The sequence below is a fragment of the Ranitomeya imitator genome, chromosome 3 (assembly GCF_032444005.1).
Source record: "Ranitomeya imitator isolate aRanImi1 chromosome 3, aRanImi1.pri, whole genome shotgun sequence".
In the NCBI taxonomy this organism is placed as follows: domain Eukaryota; kingdom Metazoa; phylum Chordata; class Amphibia; order Anura; family Dendrobatidae; genus Ranitomeya; species Ranitomeya imitator.
Window position 1 is genome coordinate 720,886,782 of NC_091284.1, and position 14,060 is coordinate 720,900,841.

A 14,060-nucleotide genomic window follows, 5' to 3' on the forward strand; every position below is an offset into this window, starting at 1 on the left:
TGAATTTGTTTGGGTCCCTGCTTATTCGGCAAGCTATAGCGCTTACCGAATAAGCTGCAGAGGGAACCGGATACATGGAGCGCGCCGACTGATCACCTGATTGGCGCCACAGCTGCATGTGTCACGGCTGTGTCACAGCACAAGCATGGACAGCCTATTTGTTGGGCTCTCCATGCATGTACTGTGACACAGCCGCAACACCTGCAGCTTTGGCGCCGATCAGGAGCGGTCCGGGTTCCCTCTGCAGCTTAATCGGTAAGCGCTATAGCTTGCTGAATAAGTGGGGACCCGAATAAATTTGCTCAACCCTACTAAGCACTAAATATCCATAGGGTGATAATAATATAGCTCAATAAATACAATAAGACTCTGGAACCTAAATGAAATAAATGCATATGTCCTAGATGCTGGAGATCAATAAAATGCACGTGAAATACCTCATATATCCTGGTCATATATCCTCTCCATAAGGATTCTACTCACTCTCTAGAGCAGTGTTCCTCAACTCCGGTCCTCAAGAGCCACTAACAGGTCATGTTTTCAGGATTTCCTTAATATTGCACAGGAGATAATTGCATCACCTACATGGGCAATAATTCCATCACCTGTGCAATACTAAGGAAATCCTGAAAACATGACCTGTTGGGGACCACTGCTCTAGGTGAATGCTCCAGCCACATGGGGCATTCCTACTAGCCAGTAAACCAGTTTTTTGGTCTTGGGAAGGGACAAATAAGGACACTCATCATTGAGCGGGTGCGCCACATCGCCTTATTAGGGTGCCAACGTACGCAGTTAGTAAGGTAAACTGCAAGGTGAATTCGGCCCCATAACCCACTCCCCCTCAGTACAAGTGATGTAGTTTTATTTCTATTCTTGCATCTATGTGTAGTGTACCGGATTTTAATTTAATAAAGATAGAGTTTTAGTTTTTTTTTTGGTTGTATATTTATAAGGGCTTTGTTCTTATATACACTGCTTACAAAAAGGGATATTTGACTTTCAGGTGAAATTTCAAGATGATCCTAAAAAGCACTCTAGCATTTTCTGGTGCACTCATTGTGACATCTGTAAACTTTCTAATCCACGTGTCCAACTGGTCAATGTTTCAGTACTTTTTGCACAACTTGCTGTTCTATTAACAAAGTAGCTTAATGGCAAAATTCAGAACAGGTGCTTGATCCATGAATTGCCCAATAAATTTCCTGGTTCAATTAGAATTGGAATTTAAACAGTTCTCATCAAGAGGCCAAGATGATACCTAACAATTGATCAGCAGTACCTCGCCATTGCAAGAAGCAGGAAGTTGAAATGGAAGTGGCCACTGGGCTTAGAGTGTCCAGGTTGCCACAGAGATTGAGACTGGAAGAGACGCAGAAAGGCAGAAAAGTGGACGTCCTTTGGCCACATCCCACACTGAAACCCCTTCATTGTGAATAATGCCCTTCACAACCAGATGATGAATGCTAAATTCAGGCACATTTGAGAGGTGAAAGGCACCCAAATATCACGTCAGATGATTCAAAACCGCTTCACATCAGTGTGGTCTGCGTGCTAGACGACCTGCAAGGGTACCTGACCACACCAAAATCGTCTTGCTTGGGCCACGGAACATCTACTCTGGATGAGGGACCAGTGGGCCTCAGTGCTGTTCACTGGTGAAAGTCGATTCACTCAGCAGAATTGATAGGTTGGAGACGTCAAGGACAGCCCTATGCATCAGCCACTGTTGTCATCAGACCTGCCTTTGGTTGTAGTGTTAGTGTGTGGGTAGGTTTGTCTGCTTTGATGTTGGTTTTTCCTTTGATATGTAGGGCGGACAATGACCGGATGTTCAATTCTGCCAGCATAAATATCCATTTCGAAATTTGTATCCGGACTCTGGAACGAGTGCCTCCTTGATGGTTTATGTACACGACTGTGACCTGGTTTTCTGAGAGTATTCTAACATGGTGGCCCTGCCGCAATTGCAATAATCCATTCCGCACATTTTCTACTGCAAGAAGCTCCCACATTCGAGGAACTCTTCCTTTCTTCCACTGACCATATTTCTTGGATTAAATGGTTACCTTGAGGAGTCCCCCCACCCCTTGGGACAAGCATCTGTGGTGACTATCCCAATGTTGGATACCCAAGAGCCTCCCTCCAGGACTGAGTCCAACATCAACGAAGAGAGTGTATTACATCTTGAGGAAGTGTTAGGTTGCCTTCCAGATCTTGTAAGGCTATCTCGTTTCCTAGAATGTTCCACTGTAACTCTTGTGTGGGTCTGGGCCCAAGTCACCGCCTGGATACAGGAGGTGAGAGAGCCTAGTAGGGACATTGCTCTGAGGGTCATTACCGGTTTTTTGTATTGATGAACCCAGCAAGAGTACAGTGGGTATAACTGGCCTCTGTTCCTTCCAATAATTACAATAGATTTTAGCAAGGTAAGGATTTAAATAAAATGTAACTTTTAATTAGTACCATAAAAATAAGGCCAACATATAACAATCCAGACAAGACAAAGTGCTAGTGCTCAAGGTAACCAGTGCTTGTATAGAAATTTGGTTTGATCTAACCAATGTACAGTACAGACCAAAAGTTTGGACACCTTCACATTTAAAGATTTTTCTGTATTTTCATGACTGAAATTTGTACATTCACACTGAAGGCATCAAAACTATGAATTAACACATGTGGAATTATATACTTAACAAAAAAAGTGTGAAACAACTGAAATTATGTCTTATATTCTCGGTTCTTCAAAGTAGCCACCTTTTGCTTTGATGACTGCATTGCACACTCTAGGCATTCTCTTGATGAGCTTCAAGAGGTAGTCACCGGGAATGGTTTTCACTTCACAGGTGTGCCCTGTCAGGTTTAATAAGTGGGATTTCTTGCCTTATAAATGGGGTTGGGACCATCAGTTGTGTTGTGCAGAAGTCTGGTGGATACACAGCTGATAGTCCTACTGAATAGACTGTTAGAATTTGTATTATGGCAAGAAAAAAGCAGCTAAGTAATCAAAAACGAGTGGCCATCATTACTTTAAAGGGAAGCTGTCACCCCCAAAATCGAAGATGAGCTAAGCCCATCGGCATCAGGGGCTTATCTACAGCATTCTGTAATGCTGTAGCTAAGCCCCTGATGTATCCTGAAAGATGAGAAGAGGTGAGATTATACTCACTCAGGGGCGGTCCCGCTGCGGTGGGCGTCACCGTCCGGTCCAGGGCCTCCCATCTTATGATGACGTCCTCTTCTTGTTTTCATCCTCTGGCGCAGGTGTACTTTGTCTGCCCTGTTGAGGGCAGAGCAAAGTACTGCAGTGCACAGGTGCCGGGCCTCTCTAACCTTTCCCGGTGCCTGTGCACTGGAGTACTTTGCACTGCCCTCAACAGGGCAGACAAAGTACGCTGGAGCTGCAGCATGAAGACAAGAAGAGGACATCATCGTAAGAAGATGGGAGGCCCCGGACTGCGACGCCCATCGGACCGGACCGCCCCTGGGTGAGTATAATCTAACCTCATTTTCTCATCTTTCAGGATACATCGGAGGCTTATCTACAGCATTACAGAATGCTGTAGATATGCCCCTGATGCCGGTGGGCTTAGCTCATCTTCGATTTTAGGGGTGACAGGTTCCCTTTAAGAAATGAAGGTCAGTCAGTCCGAAAAATTGGGGACACTTTCAAAGTTTTCCCAAGTGCAGAGGTAAAAACCATCCAGCGCTACAAAGAAACTCTCACATGAGGACCGCCCTAGGAAAGGAAGATCAAGAGTCACCTCTGCTTCTGAGGATAAGTTTATCCGAGTCACCAGCCTCAGAAATCGCAAATTAACAGCAGCTCAGATTAGAGACCAGGTCATTGCCACACAGAGTTCTAGCAGTAGATACATCTCTACAATGTTAAGAGGAAATTTTGTGCAGCAGGCCTTCATGGTAAAATAGCTGCAAAGAAACCAGGAATGGACATTAGACCAGTGGAAATCTGTGCTTTGGTCTGATGAGTCCAAATTTGAGATCTTTGGTTCCAACCACCGTGTTTTTGTGCGACGCAGAAAAGGTGAACGGATGGACTCTACATGCCTGGTTCCCACCGTGAAGCATGGAGGAGGAGGTGTGATGGTGTGAGGGTGCTTTGCTGGTGACACTGTTGGGGATTTATTCAAAATTAAAGGCATACTGAACCAGCATGGCTACCACAGCATCTTGCAGCGGCATGCTATTCCATCCAGTTTGCGTTTAGTTGGACCATCATTTATTTTTCAACAGGACAATGAACCCAAACACACCTCCAGGCTGTGTAAGAGCTATTTAACCAAGAAGGAGAGTGGGTGCTACGCCAGATGACCTGACCTCCACAGTCACCAGACCTGAACCCAATCGAGATGGTTTGGGTGAGCTGGACCGCAGAGTGAAGGCAAAAGGGCCAACAAGTTCTAAGCATCTCTGGGAACTCCTTCAAGATTGTTGGAAAACCATTTCTGGTGACTACCTCTTGAAGCTCATCAAGAGAATGCCAAGAGTGTGCAAAGCAGTCATCAAAGCAAAAGGTGGCTACTTTGAAGAACCTAGAATATAAGACATATTTTCAGTTGTTTCACACTTTTTTCTTAAGTATATAATTCCACATGTGTTAATTCATAGTTTTGATGCCTTCAGTGTGAATGTACAAATTTCAGTCATGAAAATACAGAAAAATCTTTAAATGGGAAGGTGTGTCCAAACTTTTGGTCTGTACTGTAGTTTTCTGTGCTGGATGCACAAGACAAGAGCAGGAGGGAAACAATGATAACGGGGGAAATTAAATTATGCTTTTTTTTCCCTAAGACTTCATGTCATGCCCCTGCAATACTCCCGCCCCCCAAGTATAGCCTCCCAATGCGTTTCCCCCTCCATTCTGGGGTGAATTTAGTATACGGGTATACAAATTGGGCTCTTGCAGTGGCAAGTAGTACCAAGAAATGAGTGACAATTTGTCAGTGCTCCTACACCAGATTCAGTCATCAGGGTGTGACTTCCGGTTTGCGCCCTGTGACTCTGCATCTGGGACGCTTGGCTTACGGCCATCATACGGTGATGGCGCCACAGACCCATGTAATGTCTGACGAATTGGGCCCTCTGTGGCACTTCCAGGTCCCTGGCGCCTCCATAGCAGAGACGGTGCGCTGCTGGAAATTGACCACTCCAGGTCTGGGAATCTGTCTTTATCTTTCTGCCGCCATCCAAGAAGGCTCCCCGTCAATGTATAGAGACACGCCGCCATTTTTATCTTGAAGGTTTCCAGTCCTTGAAGGGTGGATCCCATCTCTGTGGTGTCATGGGTGAGAGAAAAACCTACAGTGTATACCTTTAATGCCCGCATCCCTACAGGTATCATCAGACTTGCGATCGCCATGCCTGTTCTCCCAATGTAGAAAGGAGTGAAGACTGAATACCCTTTTTTCCCAACATTGATGTTGTTTACTCTAAAACAATAATAAAAGTATGCAGACAAGATTAACCTCTTAGTGACCAATTCAATTTTAACCTTAATGATTATTGGTAACATTTTGGGGTACATAATATTTTTCGATCGCTTCCATAATAAGGTTGGATGACATTCTTGTGTTCTATGCTGAGTACTTACATCGGGTTTTCCATGTAAATCCCACAAAAAATTCAGACGAAACCACACACCATAATGAGGCAAATGAAGACCCTTTGTGCTCCGATTGGTGTCTGCTCCGGTGGTATCTATCTTTTTAGGGGTGCACAGATTTGTGATCGCCCACACTTGTGCCCTAAAATGACGCCTAAAATTATGGGACACTGCCGGAACAGAGACCAGTCCAAAGTGACTCCATCTGCCTCATAAATGAGAGGTTCTGTCTGGGGTTTTGTCTGAATCGCCCTTTTGGGGAATTTACACGGAAACCCAGACGCTCAGCAGAGAATAAATGTGAGCCGAGCCGTATTCCAATGATTTTTTGGAGGTAGAATGAACTAATTATAGCAGTACAAAAGTAGTTCTTATTTTTGCACAATTAACCGTGGGGTGTAAGTGATAAGGCAAATTTATTCTTCAGGTTGATGCGATTACAGCGATAATACATTTAGAATTGTTGGGGTTTTTTTTTATAGGGTTTGCTGCTATCACATTGTAAAAATGCTTTTTTATAAAAAATATGTGTGGGGGGGTTTGTTATATTATGAAGCTTGCAACTTTTTTTGTGCACAGAGCTGTATGAGGGATTATTTTATTATTTTTTGCGGGATGAGTTGCACATTTTTTTGGTACCATTTTGGGGTACATAGTATTTTTTTATCGCTTTTTATTCAGATTTTTCAGACATGGAATGAACAAAATAAGGCAATTCAGTTATTGTTTTTATTTTATTTTTTGGTGCCATTCACCGTGCGGTAAAATTGAGAAGACAGGTTTGTCGGTTCGGTACGGTTACAGCGATACCAGATTTGCTATTTTTACGCCCTAAAAACAATATTTTAGCAAAATTAATTTGTTTGTTCATCATGTTCCAAGAGCAGTAACTTTTTTATTTTTTTGCCATATTAGAGCTTGTTTTTTTGCTGGACAGTTTGGTGTTTTCATTTGTACCATTTTATATTATGTAGCAGAATAAATAATATGATGTTTTTATAGAGCAGGTTGTTCTGGATACAATACCAATTATGTGTACTTTTTTTGTTTATTTTTGTTTTATCAGAAACTGCATTTTGAGTGTCGAAACGGATTTTAGTGGTTTGTGTGCACTGTTTTATTTTTTTTTTAATCTTTCTACATATTTTATTTAACCTTTTTTCACTTTTTTACTTTCTCACTGTGGGACATGTATAATTTTTATTTTCTCTTCAACACGACAGCACCCACTTAGAGAGGGGATCCGCCCCTAGGAATAGGAAACCTACAGAGAGATAAAAGGGGCGGCCCCCCTCGATCCCTCAGTTGGTTTCCTGTTGCTAGGGAATCTGTGGAGAGAAGGTCGCAAGAGGATACTTGGGCTGTGATGCCACCTGTGCAGTGTCTGTGGGAACGGCAGGGGCTCCAGCACCGGATGCAGCATCGGGGGACTCCTGTGTTCAGCTCCCCCTCAGCTGATGGACACTGTGAGGCCAGGGTCCGGAAAGGGCCACCCTGGCTCACGTGGAGAGTGCGGTACGGCAGGATGGGCCGATACTTGTCCGGGACTGCGAGGGAGCCAGTGGTGAGTATCAGCTGCACTGTTTCTTCCGAAGACTTCATGCGTCCGGCAGGTGCATGCGCAGTTGCTCAAGAGAGCACTCTCCCCCGGAAGTACTGGCTTAGTTTCTGTGGGTACCAGGGAAGTAGAAGAGTCTGGGCGCCTGTACAGAGCAGCGAAGCCGTGCAGTTGCACAGAGTGGGGCGCTCGACCCAGAAGTGATGGTAACACTTCCGGGTGAAGTTTTAGGGGAAAAAATTTTTTGTTTTTTTAAACTGAGCACGCTGCATAAAAGCACCTGCAACAGTCTTACCGGTGTGCATCGAAGTTGTCCCCAAATGACCCCGCCATGCACCCACTGGAGGAAGTTGTGGTGCCTATGCAGCAGGAAAAGCGGCAGTGGACACTCCAGACAGAGCGGTTCCACAGACAAAAGTTGTAAAGGCAAAAAATTGAGTCATGCCACATCTCAGCCTGTGCCTTCACCTCCACAACCGGTACCATGTTAACAAGCTTACCTGGGTAAGAGTTACTAATTACACCTATTAAGCTGACAGCCCCTTCTTTCTATATACCCCTTCAGGCTAAAAATACTGGAAAGTCTAAATTGAGTCATGCCACATCTCAGCCTGTGCCTTCACCTCCACAACCGGTACCATGTTAACAAGCTTAACTGGGTAAGAGTTACTAATTACACCTATTAAGCTGACAGCCCCTTCTTTCTATATACCCCTTCAGGCTAAAAATACTGGAAAGTCTAAGCATAAGGAATGTGCCCAGTGTTCACAGTGCCTTCTGGATAGTTATCCCAAAAGGCTGTGTCAGATCTGCATTGGGCATACTCTGCAGATAGAGTCTTCAGTAAGAAAGGAGGACATAAGACTTATGATCAGGGAAGAGCTACAGGCCCTGGTTGGATCAAAGTGCAGAGGCCCAGCAGGGAATATACCTCCCCTACGTCATCTTCGGACAGTGGCGAGCTCGGCTCAGATTCCTCCCGGGAGATATCTTCAGAAGAGGAGGAGCACAATTGCTTTCCGACGGATAGCATTAATAACCTAGTCAGATCAGTTCGGAAGACTAGGGTTGACGGATACCAAAAACCCCAAAACACCTCAAGAAATTATGTTTGCAAGTCTCTCTCAGGCCAAGAGAGAGCATTTCTGATAATGCCAGCGGTTATAGAACTAGTGTAAAAAGTTGGGGAGACAGGGACAGAGAAGTTTCCTTCCCTCAACATCTAAGCGACAATATCTTTTCGATGATAAAGTTTTAGCCTCTTGGGTAACAGCTTCCAAAGTGGATGCGGCCATAGCCTCTACCTCCCATCGTTCTTCCTTACCAGTAGAAGACTCGGGAATGCTTTCTGATCCCCTGGATCGTAAAGCGTATACAATCCTTAAAAAGTCCTGGGACTCATCTAGACTCTGTAAGTCAGAAATGCCTCCTTCCGAAAGCGAAGACATTATTAATAGTTAATAAAGTACGTTCAGCAATTGAAAACCCTAGAATGTCCCTGAGGGAGGGTATGTCTCTGCTTGGCTCTCTTACATCATGTATACCTGCAGTACAGTGGGCCCAGTTCCATACTGGACAGCTACAGCAGGCCATCCTACAGGAAGAGGAAAGGCTGCAGGGACAGTTGGAGGGAGTAATATCACTTTCAACTAAGGTAGTTAGATCCCGAGAATGGTGGCTAGATCCAAGACACCTCTCAAGGGGAGTTCTGTGGGTAATAAGACCCTCAAAAATAATTTCCACGGATGCTAGTCCCTTTGGGTGGGGTGCGCATTTAGGGGAAAAAATAGTTCAGGGACAGTGGTTTCTAACTGAAAAAAACGACTCAAATTTAAGGGAGTTAAAAGCAATTTATCATGCCATACGAAATTTTCTTCCACATCTGCAGGGAACTCATACAGACAACACCACTGCAGTAGCATATTTAAATCCTCAAGAAGGAACACGATCAGGAACTCTGATGTCTACCGTGGACAGAATCCTAATTCTGGCCGAAGAACATCGCTTGTCCATGTTAGCCCTGCACGTCAGAGGTGTAGACAATTCCGTAGCAGACTTCCTAAGTCGTCATACCCTGCATCAAGGGGAATGGGTGCTCAGCCGTGGCGTTTTCCAGACGATAACGGACATGTGGGGCATGCCAGAGAAAGACCTCTTTGCTACACGAAACAACCGGCAGGTCGAAAGGTTCACTTCACTATACAAAGATGACCATCGGGATATACTCAACTCCCTTCAATTCCCATGGACCTTTCATCAGGCTTATGCCTTTCCCTCGATAATTGTACCGTTAGTTATCAGAAAAATAAGGGAGGAAGGAGCGAGAGTGATCTTGATAGCCCCATTTTGGCCCAAGGGGCCATGGTTTTCATGGCTCAGAGCCATGTCTGTCTCCGACCCTTGGATCCTCCCTTGGGATTGGGACCTGCTTTCTCAAGGGCCCTTCTATCACCCTCAGGTGAAGGGCCTACGCCTGACAGCATGGAACTTGAGAGGCAGTTACTGAGACTAAGGAGATTCTCAGAAAATTTAATAAATACCCTTCTGCATAGTAAAAAGGAGGCCACAACCAAAATTTACGCTAAAATTTGGGAAAAAATTTCTCAGTTTCCATTCGGCGGCCCTTTCTAAAGAGGTTCAAATCCCTGCTATATTAGAATTCCTGCAGAGAGGTCATGAGTATTGATGAGCGAACGTGCTCGCCACTACTCGTTACTCGCCCGAGTATCACTATGCTCGATGTACTCGGCGAGCATTTCCAGAATTACCCGGCGGGAAGTGAGGTCTCCACCCAGCATTTTTGGCAGACTTTAGAGACCCAATCAAGCTGCAGGGGTTGTCTGCCAGGCCATGAAACGCCGCAGCCATCTTTGTTATGGTCGTGCAGAGATTGGCTTGGCCGCACAGCACGAGTATAAGAGACCTGGCGCTGCCCTACTCGCCGCATTCAGCTCCGGAGTTAGCTAGTGTAGGGAGAGCTGCTGCCGAAATAGGGTCAGAATCGTGCTTTTAACAGTTAGTGTAGGTCTGCAACTGTTCAGTCCGCAACTCCTGAGAAACCAACAGTCCTTTTTAGGGCTAATTCGTGGGTCCCGAGATTGCAATGCTAGGTAGGCAGGGCACAGCATATCCACATCAGTGCAAGGCCTGCAGGCACTGTATGTGCGTACATAGCTCCCACTGTATCTCTCCCAAAGCTCCATAACTGTCTGCTGCTGCTGCTGCTGATTTAATATATATCTAGCTGCAGTTTTTTTTGTTTTTTTTTCAAAGATTCACCCAACCCCCCGCCCAAAAAAGTGACACAGTCTGTTATGTCAGACTGAGGCCTGGTGTTTCTGTTTTTGAAAAATTGTATTTCCGCAGGCATACGTAGCATAGTTCTGTCTGCTAGCCTTGTTACCAGTGATGAGCGAATATACTTGTTACTCGAGATTTCTTGAGCATGCTCGGGGGTCCTCCGAGTATTTTTTAGTGCTGGGGGATTTAGTTTTTCTTGCCGCAGCTGAATGATTTACATCTGTTAACCAGCATAAGTACATGTGGGGGTTGCCTGGTTGCTAGAGCATGCTCGAGAAATCTCGAGTAACGAGTATATTCGCTCATCACTACCTGTACACTTTTTTTTTTGTTTTAAAAATTCTACAAAACCCTAAAAAAAAATGTATACAGTCTGTTATGTCAGGCTGAGGCCTGTTGTATCTGTGGTGGAAAAATTGTAGCTTGACAGGCATAAGTTTCAGAGGTCTGTCTGCTAGCCTTGTTCTTTTTTTTATTTTAAAAATTCTACAAAACCATAAAAAAAAGTTAATACAGTCTTTTATGTCAGGCTGAGGCCTGGTGTTTGTGTTTGAAAAATCGTAGCTTTGCAGGCATACTGATCTGATATAATTTAGCTCCAAATAAATACATTTGTGTTGAGCTTTTGAAATAGTGCAGTATTCCATTTAAAATGGGCAAGGCAAGGGATGGAGAAGTGGACGTGATGCTGATGGTGCATGCAGAGGATGAGGCTGTGGCCAAGATGAAAGTGGGCCACAACAAAGACCCACATCTTCTCGCTCGACCTTCCTGTCTCAGTTTCTAGGGGACCGCAGCACACCACTATTGAAGCCAGAGCAGCGTGAAACACGGTTGTTGGTTGGATAGCGGATAATGCTCCCATTCACTTAGCCACCACCACCATGTCTTCCACATAGTCAAGTCTGAGTAGCCGTGAGTGTGGCACGGATATTCCTCACTCTGATCCTCCTTCCTCCCACCATGCCAAGTGCCCTGAGAAAACTGATCCCACAAAACTGATGAACACATAAGTCAGAAGCTTGAAGCACTGCAGCACTGCCTCAGCCAAGCGGCAACAGGCTGTGCTGAAGCTGATCTGCATAGGTGACAAACTGCACAATGCTGTTGTGGACAGCACTGAAAGAGCAGTAAGATATTTGGATGAAACAGCTGAACCAACAGCCAGGCATGGTCATGTGTGACAATGGCCGGAACCTGGTGGCGGCTCCAAGGCAAGGTGAGCTCTCACATGCACCTTGCTTGGCCCATGTGCTTAACCTCGTGGTTCAATGTTTTCTGAAAAGCTTCCCGGAGCTGCCGGATCTGTTAGTGAAAGTACGCCATCTGTTTGCCCATTTTAGAAAGTCAGCTACAGCTTCAGCCGCCCTTGCCGTGCTTCAGCAGCGTTTGCAGCTTCCGGCTCACCGACTGGTGTGTGATGTCCCAACGCACTGGAACTCTACGCTGCATATGTTGGAAAGGATTTGTGAGCAGAAGCGGGCAGTTGTTGATTACCAACATCAACAAGGCCATCGATATTCAGTTCAGACTCATCACATAAGACTTCATGAGTGGACATGGATGTCAGACATATGTACCATCCTACAAAACTTTGAGGACTGCACCAACATGGGGAGCAGCAATTACTCCATAATTAACATCACCATCCCACTTCTCAGCATTCTGAAAAACTCTCTGCTCACAATTAAAGAGGATGCATTGCAGGCAGAGCACGAGGATATGGATCAAGGAACCATATAGGGGGATTACACTCAGCCCAGCCTCATGTCTTCCCAACGTGGATTGGTAGGCAATGAGGAGGAGGAAGAACAGGAGCTACTTTCATGCACTATAGACGGTACTACAAGCACAGCTGTCATACTGTCTGTTCAGCGGGGATGGCCTGAGGACAGGAAGGAGGAGGATGATGAGGAGGACAGCATAGTCAATCATCCTGTTGATGAGGACACAAAAGTCTTGCCTGTTAGCAGTCTGGCATGCATGGCTGACTTTATGTTGAGCTGCATTTCATGTTACCCTGGCATTATAAAAATTTTGGGTGACACTCATTACTGGTTGGTGACACTTCTAGACCCACGCTACAAGTAGAACTTTCAATCTCTTCTGCCAGAATCAGAGAGGTGTACTAATATGTTGCAGTACCAGAGGGGCCTTGTAGCAGAATTACTTAGAAAATTCCCATATGAAAACGCTGGCAGCAGACGTCACAGTTTGTTGTACAACCAAGGAGGCCAAACGAGAGAGACCGAAGTACAATCCAGCTCAGGCAGGGGAACAATGGCAAAGTTCTGGGACAGTTTTCTCAGACCCTCCCATCGTACTGGGACAGAGGCAAAGGGTGCTGTCACAAGAAGTGCAATGTTTGGGAAGATGGTGAGGGAGTACCTTGCAGATCGTACAAACGTCCTCCGTGATTCCTCTGTGCCTTTGAATTATTGGGTATCCAAGCTGGACTCGTGGCATGAACTGGCTCTCTACGCCTTGGCGGTCCTGGCCTGCCCTGCTGCTAGCGTTCTGTCCGAGAACTATATAAGATAGATATATATGGAATTATAAGAGATACGCGCATCCGCCTGTCAACTGAAAATGCTCACAGGCTGAGTCTTATAAAAATGAACAAGGGCTGGATTGAGAAAGACTTCTGTACACCACCAAGTGAAAACTGCGAAACATAACCTCTAATACATTCTCTTTTTCGGGGAGGTGTATTCTCATGCACCTCTTCACAACCACACATGGGTACACGCTTCCAGATTTGGTCTGTTTGTTGTTATCCTCCTCCTTATCCTCATCCTCCACAACAAGTAGAGCACCAGGGTCAACGGATTCCGTGATGCCTGGAAAACCAAAACAATTGTTACTCCCACAGGGGGAAATGTCATAAAAAAGAGATGTACGTCTATTATTTCCATTTATTCTTATATTTTCCATTTTCCCTATCTCTGGATAGTCCTCTAATGAGGTAGTGTATACCTCTACAATAGAAAACAATTCAAATACTTTTATATTATATTTTTATTTATAGCCCTGTCTTTGAGCTGTTGCTAGGGACAAACATAGCTCTTTGGACACATTCTGGCTTCAAATCTATGAACCTCTGTTCGCCCCTACCTTTAATTATTTACTTTAATCGGTGGATTCACATTTTTCATGCATTAGTTTTATTTCATTATGATTTATCTTTATGTTTTTTCATTCTCCACCACTAGATCACCAGGCTGAACATCTTCTGTGCTGCTACAGACAGTCAATTTTTGGGCAAGGGTGTCTATGATGCTCATAGTATATTTTTAAACAATTTACCCCCCCCCCCCATGGGGAAATGTTTGTCAGCCCGTACACTTAGTGCATGGGCATTACAAGTCTAGGAGACCAGCTCATTTAAATTGGGCCTACTTTTCAATGAGGCCTTCAGCAATGTCTCCTCATTCTCCACCAGTAGATTACGAGGCTTAATGTCTTCTGTGCTGCTACAGACAGTTAATTTTTGGGCAATGATGTCTATGATGCCCATGAAATATTTTTAACAAATTTAACCCCCATGGGCAAATGTTTGTCAGATCATGCACTCCATTA